The sequence below is a fragment of the Myotis myotis genome, unplaced genomic scaffold (genome assembly GCF_014108235.1).
Source record: "Myotis myotis isolate mMyoMyo1 unplaced genomic scaffold, mMyoMyo1.p scaffold_m19_p_12, whole genome shotgun sequence".
Lineage (NCBI taxonomy): Eukaryota > Metazoa > Chordata > Mammalia > Chiroptera > Vespertilionidae > Myotis > Myotis myotis.
In genome coordinates, this window is record NW_023416316.1 from 46,264,665 (window position 1) to 46,273,743 (window position 9,079).

Sequence of the window (9,079 nt, forward strand, 5' to 3'; positions counted from 1 at the left end):
TGCTAAGCCATTATTATAATCGTGTTCCTAGGATGATATGAGATAAAGGATGGGTTGGAGTTCTGTTTTAATATAGTGAGGCTGCAATTAATTGGAATTTCAACAACTTACTATGAATGAGGTATGTTAGAAAGACACAGAGTTAAAGAATCCGAGGGAATGTAATTGCTGGACTTGAGGACTTGCTACTGTCAAGGTCCTCTCATGAGTCTGCTCTCTCTCACCTTCTCTCTCCACTCCATGTGCCTCTGTGCCTGGCTTCATTCTCTCTTGCTGAAAACACATTTCCACAGATGATGGAAGACAGCCACCACAGGCTTCTGATTCATCTCCTCCAATTTCCATAACCCAACAGGCAAGGCACTCTCTCCCTCTCTACTTGAGGACAAATCCCACAGGGGGAAAAAGCTCACAAAAGGAGATGAGAAATGGGTGACCTGAGAGTGGCGGATGACCCAGCTCAAAGCTCTATCACAGAAACTGGAGCAAGATGGAGTTTTGAGGAGGAGGCAATGGTCAAAAATGCAACCACAGGGGGATCAAGTAGAATGCTATGGACTAGTTCCTGACAAGGTTTGTAACACAAAAATGTCAGTCACATATATCTGTGCACATATACCAGTATGTGGATGTATAAGCATGAGTATCACCATCCTTTTCTTGAATGTTCATACTCTAGTGCTATCACTGGACACATTCACATGGGGGACTGACCATAAATGTTTGGCTCCATGTAACAGTGTTTTTACATGGTTTAAATCAGTGGTCGCAAACCTTTCGGACCTCATGGACCACCGGTTGGCGACCGCTGGTTTAAATGATTAATTATTATAAAAAACAAATTTTGATAAAGAACTCATGAACAATAGAGAAGAACCATAATGAGCCTAACTTGTGTCACATGCCCCCCTCCCCTATCTTAGCATGGGGAATGGAGGATAATAAAATCTTCAGTCAGCCAGGCTGAGTCACATCACAGCTACTCCTTCTGGGAAGGGGCCGAGTACTATCACTGGCATTCCCATCAGGATTACATAATTGGAGTTGGGGAGAAGCTGTTTCCCAAGGAAGAAAAGGAAGAAAGATGTGGATGACCAACAAAAATGGATACAGGAGCACAGCTAAGTGTAAACATATCCCCCAGTCAACCAACAACAATTAGTAGTCATCCATATCAACAATTATGTTGCATCTATATTAGTCGGTCATACCTGTATTTGGTCATGCATATACAAAGATAGTGAGACAAGATGCCACCGTTTCAAAGTTTAAGTTGTTGCTGGTAGACATATGTGAAAATAAGTTGGTGCTATAAGATGAGTAATCTAGTAGAATAATTTGAAAAGTAAGTGTAGAAGAAAAGAGAAAGGGATGAATTCTCTTGGAGAGGATGGATCAGGACGAGCTTCATAGGGAATCAGCATTTAGAGGAGGGTTTTGAAGGAGGCATAGGAGATTTCCAGGTGGACAAGCTGGATTCCTAAAAAAGTTTCTCAACTTAATAGATCACTGATCCCAATGTTATTTGTAGGTTTGCATTGCATTGAACAACAATTGGGAAATACAGATCTAGTCCCAATTTCAAATACAGGAACTAAAGTTTTTCGAAATGAAGTGGTTTGATTATAATAACACAGGTCAGATGTGGCAGGGCTAGGACCAGAACACAGGCTCATGACACCTGAAGAATGCTTTTTCCCTTCCTCCCCATAAAATTCTGAGTATTGAGGAACAAGGGGAAGGCTGCACCTTGTCCTGGCTTTTGATAAATACAGTCTAACTCTAGAGGGCCAGATCCAACTGCAATTATGGTATAAGCCCAGCACATTACCAACTCATTAGCCTTGAAGAATTCTAAGTAGCAAATGCTCACAGTTATTAGTAAATTCACAAACAAGTTTTTGGAACAAATCTATTTCAGTAAAACACAACTATCACAGACCTGTAAATAACCCCAGATGTTACATACATAAAGCACGTTGAATTGCTTTTTAATTAACTTGATGAGAGCTGACTTTTAAGACAGGCTATATCCTTACTGGAGCTGTGACTCATGCTGAGGGTGGGGCCTCATGGTTTCCACTGAAAAATGAAAACATTAGGCTGAAATGTTCTCTTTTACTCACATGAACTGGTAGGGCAGGCTGGCAGAACTCACAGATAACCAGCACTGGAGAGATGACTGCTTGGAAGTCACTGAGCTGAGTCAGCTGCGGCAGCTTTAGCATTTTCCTATGGAAGGCTGAGCTAAAGACTCTTTCAATTTCCTGAGCACAAGTACAGAAACCTGTGCTGAGCCAGCATAGAACTGAGCGGGGCTGGGCTGCTGGTCCAGATGAGTAAGACCTGCAATCTGGAAGGCAGTAACTAAAGAGGCTGCTGCACAAGCCAGGCCAGGTAGAGCAGGCGTGGGTATCACTGCCCCTTTCTAAGCTGCCTGCTTACAACAAGCAGCTCTAACTCCACAAACATAATTCATAACCAGAAACTGACAGAGGGCAGCAGGTGGGCCCTATTTTTTAGTTAGGCAAAGGTCTGGTCTCACCTCCAGGGTATATGGGCTGAGAAAAAGCATAAGGAATTGCATAGGCATCATCTTTCAAAAGGAAGAGGCTCTTAGATTAGTGAGAGAGTAACCCAGACAAAGCATTGTGCATTTGTGGAGGGTTGGTGAGAGGGAACATAAGCCTCCCCAAAGTCTCAGTGTACTAGTCTGTCATTCTAAAGGAAAGAGCAGTACTTACAATTGTCAAGAATGGGGTGGAGGGAACTGTCAAAAGCACAATAAATCAGCCATAGGAAACATGAAATGAACCACCACTCCCAGAAGTGGGGTAAAAACTCCAAATTGTGATCACAATGGAAAATGAAAACAAAGCCTGTGAGTGCCACCTCATGGAGAGACCTGATCCACTCAAGCCCAAGGTTTCTGCCCACCTCTGCTACTCACCCATTTGACAACATACACATTTTTCATGCTACAATTATGTTATTGGTCTGTCTGCAACAGGTTGGAGAACTTGGAGTCATTCCCTGCAAGGGACTGGGCTACCTAGTAATATTTATTGGGTTATTTTTTGTGGTTTGATAGACTCTCCAGGGTATGAATCCTGGCTTTGTCATTTGCTGGTTGAGTGACCTTTGGCAAGTTACTTAACCTTTATGAAGCACAGCTCAAGAGTTCTGGAAAATAATGATTACATGAGATAATATCGACAAAGTGCTGAACACAGTGCTGGAACATAGCAGGAGCTTAAAATGGTAGCTGTTAATGTAGTCTTTATTATTAAAACATAGTCCTTACCTTTGAACAGCTCACAGTCTAATGGGAAAGGCAGACCTGGTGTGATTCATGCATGCTATAACAGAACAGCTTTGTAAGTGTAGGTTGTGGTTATTTCTAGGTTTAAGATCACTTTTGTATAATCGGTTCCCTCTGGAGGTTTCCGTCCTGATTGTAGTGACAGCTCTTACAAAAACTCCAGCGAATAATCACAAAGATTATCATCAGGCTAGGAAAATGTTCTGGATTTTGGAACAAAGCTGGATCAGAGCTTTGTCTAAAGGCAGAATGGAAGGGCAAAAGAAGCCAGCGGAACTTTCAAAATTCCAGTATCCATTCAACAAAGCTGTTAAGACAATTCAATGAAAAAAGGATATTCTCTTCAACAAACGGTGTTCAAACAATTAGATATCCATATGCAAAACCTCACAACATACCAAAAAACAACTCAAAATTGATCATAGACCTGAATGTAAGAGCTATGCTATAATAATTCTAGAAGAAAACATAGGAGAAAGCTTTCATGACTTTAGGTTGAGCTAAGAGTTTTTAGATATGATTCAAAAGTACAATCCATAAGATGAAAAATTATTACTTTGTACAAAAAATTTGTAATTCTTTTTACATTTTATTTTTTTTCTAAATTAAATTTATTGGGGTGATATTGGTTAATAAGGTCATATAGGTTTCAAGTATATATTTCTATGACATATGATCTGTGTATTGCATTGTGTGCCCACCACCCAAAGTCAAAAGGGGTCACCATATATTTGATCCCCTTTATCCTTTACTATCCCCACCATTCCCTCTGTTAACCACCATACTATTGTCTGTATCTGAGTTTCAATTTTATATCCCACATATGAGTGAAATCATATAGTTCTTAGCTTTTCCTGACTTTCACTTAGCATAATATTCTCAAGGTCCATCCATGTGTTGCAAATGGCAGTATTTCATCCTTTCTTACGGCTGAGTAGTATTCCACTGTTTATCTGTGCAGTACTTATGCAATCTTCTATTGAAAGACACTTGAGTTGTCTCCATGTCTTGACCACTGCAAATAATGCTACAATAAACATAGGGGTGTATATATTTTTGCAAATAAATGTTTTCAAGTGTTTTTTGGTAGATAGCCAGAGAGGGATTGTAGGGTTATATGGTAACTCTAATCTTAATAATTCTGAGAAACTGCCATACTCTTTCCCATAGTGGCTGTATCAGCTTATATTCACACCAGCAATTAATGAGGGTTCCTTTTTCTCCACAATCTCTCCAACACTTGTTATTCCCTGTCTTGTTGATAACAGCCATTTCTAACAGGTGTGAAGTGGTATCATTTTAGTTTTGATTTGCATTTTCTAATGTTGAGTATTTTTTCATTTATCTGTTGACCATTTGTACTAGGTGTACCGGTTAATAGCAGATTTTGTAATCAAAGGAAACATAATTTCAAGAGAAACATCAAAAGTGCTTTATTAAAAGTAATGTCCATTGCTAGCTACACATTTCCCCATCTTTTAGGTAATTTGTGGATACCATCCCAACAGAACTTTTCCTGTTTTGAGGCAAACCATGCAAAGACCAAATTTTCCACTTCTTTGTACGTTTTGAAGTGCTGCTCAGAAAGTACGTGTGCCATCGATCAGAACAAGTGGTAATCTGAAGGAGCAAGGTCTGGTGAATATGGCAAATGGGTTAATACTTCCCAGGCAAGATCTTTTAACATGTCTTTAATTGGTTTTGAAGTGTGTAATGGTGCGTCATCATGAAGAAAAATTACTTTGCCGTGTCTTTTGGAACATTCTGGTCGTTTAACCATCAAAGCATGGTTCAAATTGATTATTTGTTGTCAGTAGCGATCAGTATTAACGGTTTCACCTGGTTTTAGAAGTTCATAATACACCACACCTTCGTGATCCCACCAAACACAGAGCATTGTCTTCTTTCCAAAGCAATTTGGCCTTACAGTCGGTGTTGATGGTTGACCTGAATCAACCCATGATTTTGTGCATTTGGGATTCTCAAAATAAAACCACTTTTATTGCCAGTCACAATTCAATGCAAAAATGACTTTTGTGTCATTGAAGCAACATTTTACTGATGACTTTTTGGTTTTCCATTTGTCCTTCATTCAGTTGATGTGGTACCCATTTTCCTTCCTTTAAAATCGTTCCCATTACTTGCAAATGATTGGAAATTGTTTGCTGAGCAACGTTTAATCTTTCTGCAAGTGTTTTTGAGTTTGACACACATCTTCATCCAATAATGCTTGTAATTGTTGGTCTTCAAACTTTTTCAGTTGACCTGGATGTCTTTGTCTTTCACATCGAAATCATCACTTTTAAAGCGTTTAAACCAGCGTTCACAAGTATCTTGAGATGGAGCATGTTCACCATAAACTTCTCGAAGTATTCAGCAGCACTTTTCTTCAAAATAAAGTAATGAATTAAAACTTCCCGCAAATGCTCTGTCAAATTTGGCACAAAATTCGACATTTTTAAGTGTAAAAATATCTATGTTAACACCTTCAGCAAATTTGACAGAGTTTTGAAGCTTGCTGTCAATACAACAAAACAGCATACATATCAAATCACATATATATCAACATTTGTGTAACTCCATCTATTGAAAAAATCCACATTATTAAGCAGTACACCTAATATGTCTTTTTGGGAGAAGTATCTGTTCAGGTTCTCTGCCCATGTTTTAATTGGACTGTTTGTGTGCTTAGTGTTAAACTGTATGAGTTCTTCATATATTTTGGATTTTAACCCCTTGTCAGAGCTGTTGTTTGCAAATATCATCTCCCATTTGGTTGGTTGCCTTTTTGTTTTGTTGTTAGTTTCTTTTGCTGTGCAGAAGCTTTTTGGTTTGATAGAGTCCCATGCATTTATTTTTGCCTTTACTTCCCTTACCTTTGGGGTCAAGTTCATAAAATGTTCTCTACAACCAAGGTACATAAGTTTACCAATAGTATCTGTGATTTCTTCTATGTAGTTAATTGTTTCAGATCTCTTATATTTAGGTCTTTGAATTTACTAATTTATTCTATTTTGAATTAATTTTTAGACATAGGGACAAACTGTAATCTAGTTTCTTTTGCATGGGGCTTTGCAATTTTCCTAGCACCATTTATTGATGGGGCTTTCTTTTCTCCATTGTGTGGTTTTGGCTCCTTTGTCAAAAATTATTTGCCCATATACACGTGGTTTTATTTATGGGCTCTCAATTCTGTTCCATTGGTCTATGTGTCTGTTTTTCTGCCAATACTATGCTGTTTTGTAAAAAACACTAAGTAAATGAAAAGGAAAGTCAAAACTAGGAGAAAATATTTGCAAATCATATATCTGATATAAAACTTGTTTCTAGAATATATAAAGAGCTCTTACAAATCCTTAATAAGATAATCCAAGGAAAAAGTGGGCAAAAAATTGAGTAGATATTTCAACAAAGAAGATATACAAACAGTTGATAAGCACTTGAAAAGATATTAAATATCATTAGTCACTAGGTAAATACAAATTAATAATTTAAAACACTGACAATACTGTTGGCAAAGATACAGAAAAAATGGAGTCCTCAATCATTGCTGTCAGGAATGTAAAATAGAACACATTGGAATACAGTTTGGCAGCTTAAAATGTTAAATATAAACTTACCATATAACCCAGCAATTCTGCTCCTAGAAATAGACCTAATATGAATGTAGACATATTTCTATATAATAGTATGTATGCAAATGTTCCTGCAGCATTATTCATAATAGCCTCAAACTGGAAACAACCCAAATGCCCATCAAATGCTGAAGAGATAAATATGTTATATTCATACAGGGGAGTATTGTTTATTAATTTAAAAAATGCTATAAGATGGATAACCCTCAACAATATTATGCGAAGTGAGAGAAACCAGATGCAAAAGACTACACGTGGTTTGAATCTGTTTATATGGATTTCCATGAAGAAAAAATTGATAGCGATATAAAACAGGTAGGTAACTCAGTTGGTTGGAGCATCATCCTATACACCCAAAATGTTATGAGTTTGATTTCCAGTCAGGGCATAAACTTAGGTTGTGGGTTTGATCCTCTATTGGGGTGCCCCATACTGGAGGCAACCAGTTGATGTTTCTTTCTCACATAGATGTTTCTCTCTCTCTCCCTCCCTTCATCTCTCTCTAAAATCAATAAACATAGCCTCTGGCAAGGATTTTAAAAAAATTAGTGGCTCTTTGGGGCCAGAGGTAGGAGCAAGGATTTGACAGCAAACTAGTAAGAGGGAACTTTTGAAGATGACAGAAATATTCTAAAACTAGACTGTAGTGATGGCTGCACAATACTATAAGTATATTTTTAAATAATTAAATTTACCATTATAATGGGTAAATTTATGTTATGTAAATTAGACTTCAAAAGAACTATTTTAAAAATCCCAGTGTCCAAGCTTCCCTTCAGATCCATTACATCAGAATCTTTCTGGATGGGATCCAGGCATCAGAATTTTTTAAAGCTCCCTGGGATATTCTGATGGGCAGCTATGATAATCACTGAGGTAGAGGAAAAAGCATTGATTTAAATCGCTTTTCCACAACTCACCATCTGTGCCTTTGAGCATATTATTTAATCTCTTTGAACATTATTTTCCTTGTTTGTAAAATGAAGAAATAATACCTACCTCATCAAGCTTTTTGAGACTAAAATGAGACAACGAATGCAAAATAATGCAGAATAATGTCAAGTGGAACAATTGTTACATCTTGTATATTCCCTGGGATCAGCAGAGTCTAGAGTAGAGGTGACAGACATATGATGTGAGCACAAGATCTGGAAGTCAGCCATGGGTTTGTTAAGAGACCCTGAGTACCAGACATTTTGAGTACCGGGGAGTTCTATTTGGCCAACACTTCAGCGTTTGTTTATAGGGTTACTTTGATCTATGCCTATTTGGGATGATTTAATCTTCTCCCAAAGAGTACTTCAATGGGACCAGGCTTCTCACACTAGCAAACTGAACTATCCATAAGTTTTCTATGGATAAAAATATCTAGATGTCATTAATACTTTGGGATAGTTTTACAACTGGAGATAGGATCTGATAGTTGAGTTCCTGAAACATCAAAATCCTCAGCCTAGCCTCTCAAAGCTGCTATACTGATAAAGATACCAAAATATCTTGAATTATGGTGTATTCCGCTGCAAGTAATGGAATACCTGATTTTTAATGTCTTAAATCATTATTATTTTTCATCTATCAGATAGTCTGGAAGTAGGCAACTCAAGTCCATTTTGGAAATTCAGTGGTGTCATCAAGGACCAAGGCTCTTTACATTCTTGAGCTTTGTAATTAATCCCCAATGGGTGGGCAACATCTCCCATAGCTGAAAAAATGGCTGCCAGATCTCCAAGTACCTCATTTTCACATGACAGCATCCCAAGGAAAAAGCTGGGGAACACTGACCAAAAACTACTGTCTTCCCATACCTCTCTCTTATTAGGTAGGAATGAAAACTCTTTCCCAGAAGCCCCAAGAACATATCCTTTATATCACCTTAGCTGAAACTGGGTTATGTCCATGCTGTTAGCAAGGAAAAGCAATGATCTGCTCTATCACTTACTTCACATGGTATTTTACAGCTATGCATTTGTAGTAGACACTCTTCCTAATTATGAGCAACACAAAATGTTCCTGCCTAATTTAACCAGGAAGTGACTTTATTCATAGGATTTTGCATAATTCTGAATTGTCGAGATATCTAAAGAATGAAGTTTGAGGTTAAAAGTTGCCAGAAACAATGTCT